Raw genomic sequence first — 9,017 nt, 5'->3', positions numbered from 1 at the left:
AGAGATTCTAGATGACCCCACTACCCTTTGTAGGATGTGGTCCATTTTGGGCAAGGGATAGTGGTCTTTTAAGGAGACTTGGTTTAAATTTCTGAGATCTACACAAAGTCTGATTTCACCTGTCTTTTTTCTCGTAGGAACAAGATTGGACACCCATTCAGAAAATCTGATAGGTGCTATGATGCCTGCTTCAAACATCCTCTTTACTTCCTTCTCAATCGAGGGAAGAAGCATAGGGTTAATTCTTCTAAGTTTCTGTTTGAAGGGTTTCTGGTTTGGTTTTAAGGGGATTGTGTGCTGGATCACCGAGGTGTCATAGGATTTCAAATCCTCATAACTCCAAGCAAATACATCTTGGAACTCTTTGAACAAATCAATGTACTTGGGCTTTTGATCAGGAGGTAAATTTCTGGACAATTTGATCATTTTGGGATTTTCTTTTGTTCCAATGTTGTGTTCTTCTATATCAGTGTTAATGGGTTGCAATTTTGGCTTTCTAGGAACATCATTGGCGTCAAACATGTCTTCTAATGGGGTTAGGCCAGCAGGCAGAAAGTTATCCTTTAAGTCAATGATCTCTGCCTTTGCTTTGGCAATGCATTTGTTTCAGCTGTTCTATGTTTTCTTTGTCAAAAACAGTCGGGTTCAGGATTTGCTTGGCTGTTGCAGCTGTTACAGCTTGCTGATCTTCATTTGTTTGCTATTCTGAATCTGTCATAGCATCCAAGTCAATGTTGATATTTGAAAACTCATGCTCAAGAGCGAGGAAATTATTAATCTGGGTATCATTTTCGAACACTTGCTAGTCTTTATCGTTATTTGGTATAGTGGGCCTATGTTTTATTTCAGCTGTGAAGTGATGGTTTGGCTCAAAAGGAAGCTTGCATGTACTAGCGAAGGTGGCTAGGCTGTGTGCATGAATGTTATGTTCTCTTGAAATTTTGGCCAGCTTGAATTCAGTGAATGCATTGAGTATATTAGTGGCAGCAGTCCTATAGGCTCTCATTCTATTGTCATTGGTTACAAAATAACCTTTCATCTGTTGTATGATTAAATCAGAGTCTCCTAGGATAGACACTTTCGCAGCGCCTATAACTTTGAGCAGTTTAAGGCCTAGCAGCAGAGCCTCATACTCCGCCATGTTATTTGTGCATTTAAAGTTCAGTTTGTAGGCATGACCTTCCGCATGATTGTTATGTGTATTGTGAATCCAGACACCTGCCCCTGCTCCTAACTTGTTAACAGAGCCATCAAACTCTAAATACCATGTGATTTCTTGCTTGTGGTTAGTGCTAAGAGTTTCAGCTATGTTGGGATTGGGCAGACTTGAAATTTCTGTTTGGGGAGTTCCTTCTAGCATGCTGGTTGCACTAATTATTGTGACAGTTTCATCAGTATGTGCAGCCGATTCTTCATTGATGTGTGCTTGTTGTTCCAGAGCGAAGGGCTCATTATCAATTAGAGAATTTGTGTCATCATTAAACAAAATAAAGGAATCCATATCAGAGTGGATTGAGTAAATGGGAAAATTTTCAGGCTTTCTCTCACTACTTACCACATATTTCATGAGCGTTTCTCTATACAGTCTCTTTGGTTGCCCAAAGACTGAAATGGTGGCATAGGAGAGGTCTAATTGAAGGGATCCTTGGAGCTTTGCTCCCCATGATCTTGACAGGAGCATACCGTACTTTGGTGGGATGTCAGCCACCACCACACCCATGAGGATGGTCTTGTTGGGATATTGGACTAAGGAGACACACAGGTCTTTGATGAGGCCTAAACATTTCACTTGACTTGAGTCAAATGAGTATAAATCTTTGTAAGGTCTTGTAACATCAAGATTCAGTTTTTTCATGACTGCTTTGGGCATAAGATTGTGCGATGCCCCCGAGTAAAACATAGCGTTGTGCAAAAATTTGTCATGTATATGCAAATTGACATAAAAGGGCGGGACAGGTCCATGTGTTGATTTTCCATTAACTTCTGGGCTAAACAACAGCTTTGGGGTGTCATCTAAAACATTTACATCATCCCTAACCTCTGGCATTTGAAGTGATCTTTGAATTTGTTGTCTATACACATCGTGTTTGGCAAGTTCTGAGAGGGGAATGGATATCTTCAACTTAGCTATTTCTGCCTCTAAATTAAATGGCTTTTCCAATGGAGTCTTGGTGTTGATAATGGCAGTTTTTTCTGTTTCATTTGAATTATCCGCTATTTGCTCTTGTTTATCGGCGTTATGAGGACTGATTGCTTGCGGTTTTTCAGTTTCAGGAAAGTTTTTTGGAACACTGTTCGAGCTTTCTTTCGAGGAAGAAGGTGGCAAAGGCTGATCTCCAGAAGGTTGTATTTCTGTTATGTCTTCTACAGTGACTTGTTGCGGGTTCGGGACAGGTATATCAGCTGGTTCTGTCATGACAGCCTTACCTTTAATCTTGTTGGGCTGTTTGCCATCCTTTGTTTTGCTAGGTTCAGAAATGTCAATGGTCCTAGTTCTCAGCTTATATTGTTTGTGTACTTCATACACAGCAGTATCGTAACCTTGTTTAAAATCAAAAGACTCGCTAGACTTAGTTTGAAACTGATTGTAGTCGAGTTCATTTTGGTCTTCTTGGCTCAGAAATGTTTTGTGCTCACCCTTTAGATCCATCAGGTTCATGTGAGTGTCCTCTATGGTTTCACTAGAAGTAGATCCTTCAACATAGTTATCTTGAAAAGGGGGTCTTATGTCATGGTCTTGGTTAGACCTACCAGCATTTGTGTTCTGCGTTTTCCTAAAATTTGGGTTCCTTATGGTATTAGACTGTTGTCCTTCCCATGATGCTTTCCTTTCGACATTTTCTACTCTTTCTCCCAGCCTTTGCAGGCCACTGATGATAGCATCAAGCTTTTGATCAAAAGCTGAGGGTTCTTCCTTAAAGGTGGTTCTTCTTTCCATTCTAGCTCTGTTTCTTTTGGCAATTAAGTTGGCTTCTACGCTAACAACAACGTTTTGCATGTCTGCAAGGGTCTGAGGAGCTCTTTCTTTTAACTGGTATGCCATATCCGGGTCGAATCCATCAGGGAATTTATACAAGGCCAGATCAGGGGGAGGCCTTAGGTTCTGTGGTATTGCGTTATATACATTATTGAATCTTGCACAGTACTCCAAAACAGTCTCTTGAGGACCTCTTTTAATTGTATCATATTCTGCTAGTATGTGCAAGGGGTCTTTCTTTTTCTCCCATCTATTGGTAAAGGATTGGTAAAGCTCATCTGGGGTGGTTATGGAATTTGCAGCGAGTGATCTGAACCAAGTTCTTACATCACCTGTTAAACTCTGAACAAAAATTCTCATTCTCACGCTATCATCATCTATTTCGTAGTTTTCAAAATAATCTTGCATCTTTTTAGTGTGCTGAAGGGCAGTAAAAGGACCAGTACTATCAAAATATGTGATCTTCGATTGGTACTCTTGAGGTAAAGCCCCAGGATTAGCAGGCAGTTGCAGGGGTGCATATCTATTGGCCATATTGGCAGGGATAAGTGGAACAACGGGGATTAATGGAACAACAGGGATAATCGGAATAACAGGAACAACTGGAATGGTGGGAACAACAGTAGTGGTAGTATGTGCAGTGAATGAAGGTGTGGAAGGAGTGCTATGAGATGTGGATGATGAATTAGGGGAAACAGGGGTTGAACGAAATAAAACCTTGACAGGAGTCGGAATACAGCTAGGGTAAGCTGTTTCAGGACTCAAATCAACAAAATTTTCCTGTCTTTCTTGCTTCCTAAGGATTTTTGGGATTATGTTAGGGTTCTCAAAAACAGCTGGGGGATTCGGGTTTGGATTTGACCTTGTGTATCGTGGATTTTTCTTAGGAACCAGCTTCCGAATTTGTTTTTTGGTATTTTTCTGGGAATGCTTTTGTGATTAGCAAGGAACTGATCAGATTTTGGAATGGCTGTGTATAGCTTAAGACTAGCATGAAGATTGACTGAAGCAGCTTTTATCTACTCCTGTAAATGTAAAACAAAAACAGTTTCAAAGGCTTCCTGGCTGACATTCAGGCTTCATCTGTAGTTTTAAGGGATATACAACAATTAGAAAATCAATTTTTCCTGTGGATTTTTTTTTTTTTTTTTTTGTACAACCTTCTCTGTGAATTTAACTGAGGAGATTCCCCAGTGGAGTCGCCATTATGTTATCACTCAAGTTGTCCCTCAGGTTGTAATAAAGGGATACGGCCGAGGTAACCACAGACCAATTTTGGACTGCAGGTTCTAGCCCACCTGCAATCAGAGAGGGCTCTCTCTTTATGATTTAACTTTGTTTGAAAAGGTTTTAGGCTAGCTATTGAAGTCAAGGGTTTTTGTTTTGATTTTTGGTGGGAAGTTTGATGTTTTCAAATAGAGAGGCAAGTATAGCATGAAGTTTTCAAACCATTGGGCATGGAGTCGAGGAGGATAACTGCTGATGCGTTTTCTTGGTCACAAGAGAGGTATGGAGCAAGGTAACTGCGCAGGAAACAATGTTTCAGGTTTAAAGGATGGAGTGAATGCTAAGAAATGAGAGGTAGTTAAGAATCTCTCAGTTAGCTTAATAGAGGGAAGCAACAGAGCTCTACCTAGGGGTAGCAAAGAATCCCTAGATAATGGGCAAACACAGGTGAATTAGGGTGAATATGAGCCAGAAGGAATTCATATACATTACCAATTCATTCAGATGAAAACATAAAGAAACAACAGAAATTGAGCATAGAGTGTATTTAAACAAATTCTAAGCTAATCTTTCTTTTTGCTATTCAGATAGTGGTAAACAATAAACAGAGGTAAGATGCACTTATTATTTCAGGCTGCAACGCAGGAATTCCATCTTTCAGTCTCTAGAGATCATTAATAACACATCAGATAGTGTCTTCTCCAAGCTTTCAACAATCTTTGATTAAAGAAAACAACTCAGATATACAGTGCAAGTCTCTAGCCAAAAATACCAATCGACCAACCCTTAAAATAGTGCAGAGGGTGGTATATATAGGGAAAACTCTTCAAAATTGCTTATTTACATTTTGACCTAAACAGGTCTGAAGGAAAGATGATTACTTTAACCTAATCCTATCTAGAAATAAATGCATAAAATATCTTGAGCTGCGCTGAGGGCCGCCGTATGGGGATTGAGTAAATGTGTTGTCCTCGGTGGCTTGGTGCAGTTGTCTCTGTAATAACTGTGCATGGGTCTCTGCTCCATTGTAGTTCGGTGTCCTTAAATGCTTCAACTGTGATTTGAGAGCTGGGATGGGCTTTCACCGCCTGATTTGACTTTGTTGGCGGCCATTCAATGTTAACCTGCTTTGGGAACTGAAGGTTTCTATTAAACAATTTAACTGGTACACTTTGCTGCTTCTCTTTCCTCTGATACTCTCTGACAACTGAATTGGGTTGCTTCTCTCCTTTGCTGTGGGTCTAATAAAAAATTAATGGCTGTTGTTCGGCCTCTGTTTCCTCTAGAACTGTCTTCTGCTCCTTTCTGCATGCTTCGCGAAGAAAAATGGGTCATTCGGCGCCTTTCGGGCTTGCTGGGGGCTGCGCGATGAAAAGATTCCCCATTTTGGCCTATTTTATCCAGCGATGCGCGATTCAAAAATTGCCTCAGAAACTGATTCCGGGGCTCCAGAGTGCGATTTTCGCCCTTCGCGCCAAAGTTGCTGATGACATCAGCATGACGTCAGCGGGTGGGACCTCATACGGCAGGTGACGTCAGCGATGACGTCAGCATGATGACATCAGCATGATGACGTCATCATGTACGAAGGTGACGTGGCAGTACGGCATGTCTGATGATGTGGCAAGACATGTGGCAGGGATGTGGCAGGGTGACTCGGCGGTACAGTGGCAGGAGGCCACGCAGGCGGATGACGTCAGCGTCGACGTGGTGCTGACGTAGGATGGAGGAGGGCGGTCAGCGGTTTCTGGGCGCACCGCCTTTGAGGAAGAGTGGTTTCGGGGGAGGGGGCTCCGCCACGCCCGGGAAGGTGACGCGTGGCGGGAGTACGGCGGCAATACCGCCCATCTCCCGGACGCTAACCTTCGGGCGGCTCGGAGATGGGAAGGCCCGCCCACCGTAGATCTGTGGGGCGGGCGATCGGACGGTCGGCGGGAAGGACGAGGCGGCGGGGAGTTAACGTACAGGGCGCGCGGAATATCCGGATTTTAATACGGCGCGGCGGGGGTGTAAAAACTATGGTTTACGTGGGTCATGGGGGTTATAAACGGGCGGGTTAATATATTTACACTCGGGACTTTGGCATAAGGGGTAAAACGTGGGTTTTTTGAGGGTTTATGAGCGGGGGTTTAATGATTTGTGCACAAAACTTTAGGTTAGGGGCGGAAAAAAGGGTTTTTGAGGGTTAGGACTAGGAAACAACGGTTATTAGCCTGACCAGGTGTCAGACTAATTCCTTTGAGACTCGGATGGGCTAAAAACAGCCCCAGATGGACTGCCTTTCCCCGGATCTTAGGGAAAATATGGCTATAGTGCCAGGGAGGGGATATTTAATATTTTTGGGATTTATATACATAGTTTTAATAGGGGAAGGGGATACAGATTAGGGATTTAGATAATACAGTCAGTAGTCCTTAGGCTAGTTTTGGGGAAAAGAACTTGTAAAGAAATGAAATCCTTGAGTGAAGCAGATCTTCACCAAGACAAATGACATGGAAAATGATGAAACTAAGAGGAATCAAGCAGATCTTGACCTCTTTGGGGAAATTAGTGAGTGACTTGGGGAATTAGAAGAAGGGGGAGTTAGTGATGTCCAGCTTGAGCTCCTCTAGATGAAAACTGCCTGATCACTGTGATCTGAAAAGATAAAACACTTTGTAACACAAAATTGATCATAAATCATCATTCTGTAACCTCACAGCTACCTACCCAGCCTACCTTCCTAACATTTTTTTCTTCTTTTTGGGTGGGTGCACTTAGACTTGCAGACCCAACTTTACAATTTTTCTTTTTTCTATTCTCCTATCTAAGTCCACACTTATTTCTGCCAGGGACCCAGATTAGGCAGTTGGGTCCCTTTGATTCTCTACTTATCTACAAATTTGCCAAGATTACATTGTTTGGACAGATACATTCTCTATATTCTAAAACAGGAAATTGAAACCTAGGGAGACCAAGATTAGACTGTTTGGACCTCCCTTAGATGAAAACTCTTCAAAACTGGAACAACTCATCAAAATTGGAATACAGCAGTGCCATTTGGACTAGCACACTTCATGGCATCTTGTGGAAATATGGAACACTGTAGCCTGCAAAGTATGACATATTTGGCATGTAAAAATGTCAATCATGAAAAATGAACACCTGTTGTAACCGGAGGCTAACAGTCTCCTCTGCTTGCTGCCTCATTTCATCCAGCTGGTTCAATTGCTGAATTCTTTCTCGTTGGGCTTCATTGAGATCAATTCCTAAATCTGCAGCCATCTTATAAGTATGTATTTGAAATTCAATAGGAAGCATTACCTCTTTGCCATACACCAACTGATATGGTGTAAATCCTGTAGTGTTCTTCCACGTGATTCTATAAGCCCAGAGTGCATCTTTGAGCTTCTCTTCCCAATTCTTTCTGTTCATTGCTACGGTCTTAGTGATAATTCCTTCCAATGTTTTATTTGTGGATTCCACCTGGCCATTGGCCTGTGGATGGTAAGGTGTACTTTTTCTGTGCTTGATTTGATATTTTTCTGTGATGTCTTTAACTAGCTTTGAAGTAAACTGAGTACCTTGATCTGTCACTATCTCCCTTGGTACTCCATACCTTACAAAAATTTCTTCAAAAAGGAAGTTTACCACTGTTTGTTCAGTTGCTCGAACTAGTGCTTTGGCTTCAGCCCATTTTGTCACGTAATCAGTACATACTAGGATGTACTTTTTACCTTTGGAAGTTGGATTGATGGGTCCTATGAAATCGAGAGCCCATTTTTCAAATGGCTCTAAGTGTACTTGAGGCTGAAGTGGCATTTCATCTGTAGCTGTTGGCCTACCCATTCTTTGATAGCTATCACAACTCTTCACATACTTCTTGGAATCCTTAAAAATAGATGGCCAGTAGTATCCAAGACTAAGAATCTTGAATGTTGTTCTTTTAGCTGCAAAATGCCCACCACACGGTTCATCATGGCAAGATTTTAAAATATCAATTATTTCATCATTTCTTACACATCTTCTAATAATCATATCATAACCAGTGTAAAATAAATCTCCATTAACCCATGAGTATCGAGCACTTTGTTTGATTAGCCTCTTCTTTTCCTTTGGAGTAAAATATGGAGGTGTTCTTCCTGTGGACAAATAGTTGGCCAAGTCAGCATACCAGGGATTCACTATTGAAATTGCAAATAAATTTTCATCTGGAACAACCTCACCTGGATTTTTCAGTCTAGAAAGAAAATCTGCCACTTGATTCTCCTTACCTGGTCTATCTAACACTGTGATATTAAATTCCTGTAATAATAATAGCCATCTGGTAACTCTGCCATTAGTTACTGGTTTATTCATTAAATACTTAATGGCAGAATGGTGAGTATGTACAAAAACCTCATAACCAGTTATATAATGTCGGAATTTATTCACAGCATGTATGATTGCAAGCATTTCTTTTTTAGTGACTGTGTAGTTTAATTCTGCAGGTGTTAGATTTTTACTAATGAAATAGATGGCATAATGAAAAGACTCCTCTTTTTGGCCTAATGAGGCACCTACTGCAGTATTAGATGCATATGTAAAGATGTGAAATGGTAGGTTCCAGTTAGGTCCTTTTAAGACTGGTGTGGTTGATAACTTTTCTTTGAGTGTTTCAAATGCTTGCTGACAATTATCATTCCAGTTGAAAGGTGTATCTCTTGCTAGAAGCTTAAACAAAGGTAAAGCTATTTTACTAAAATGTTCAATAAACCTTATGTAATAGCTTGCATACCCAAGAAAACTTCTTACCTCTTTTTGAGTCTTCGGAATTGGCAAATTGACAATGATC

This window comes from Pinus tabuliformis, chromosome 1_2 (assembly GCF_031772625.1).
Source record: "Pinus tabuliformis cultivar Carrire ecotype Pingquan chromosome 1_2, CPIR1, whole genome shotgun sequence".
NCBI classification, from domain to species: Eukaryota; Viridiplantae; Streptophyta; class Pinopsida; order Pinales; family Pinaceae; genus Pinus; species Pinus tabuliformis.
The sequence above is the reverse complement of the archived record's forward strand: the minus strand, read 5'-3'. Positions refer to the sequence as shown.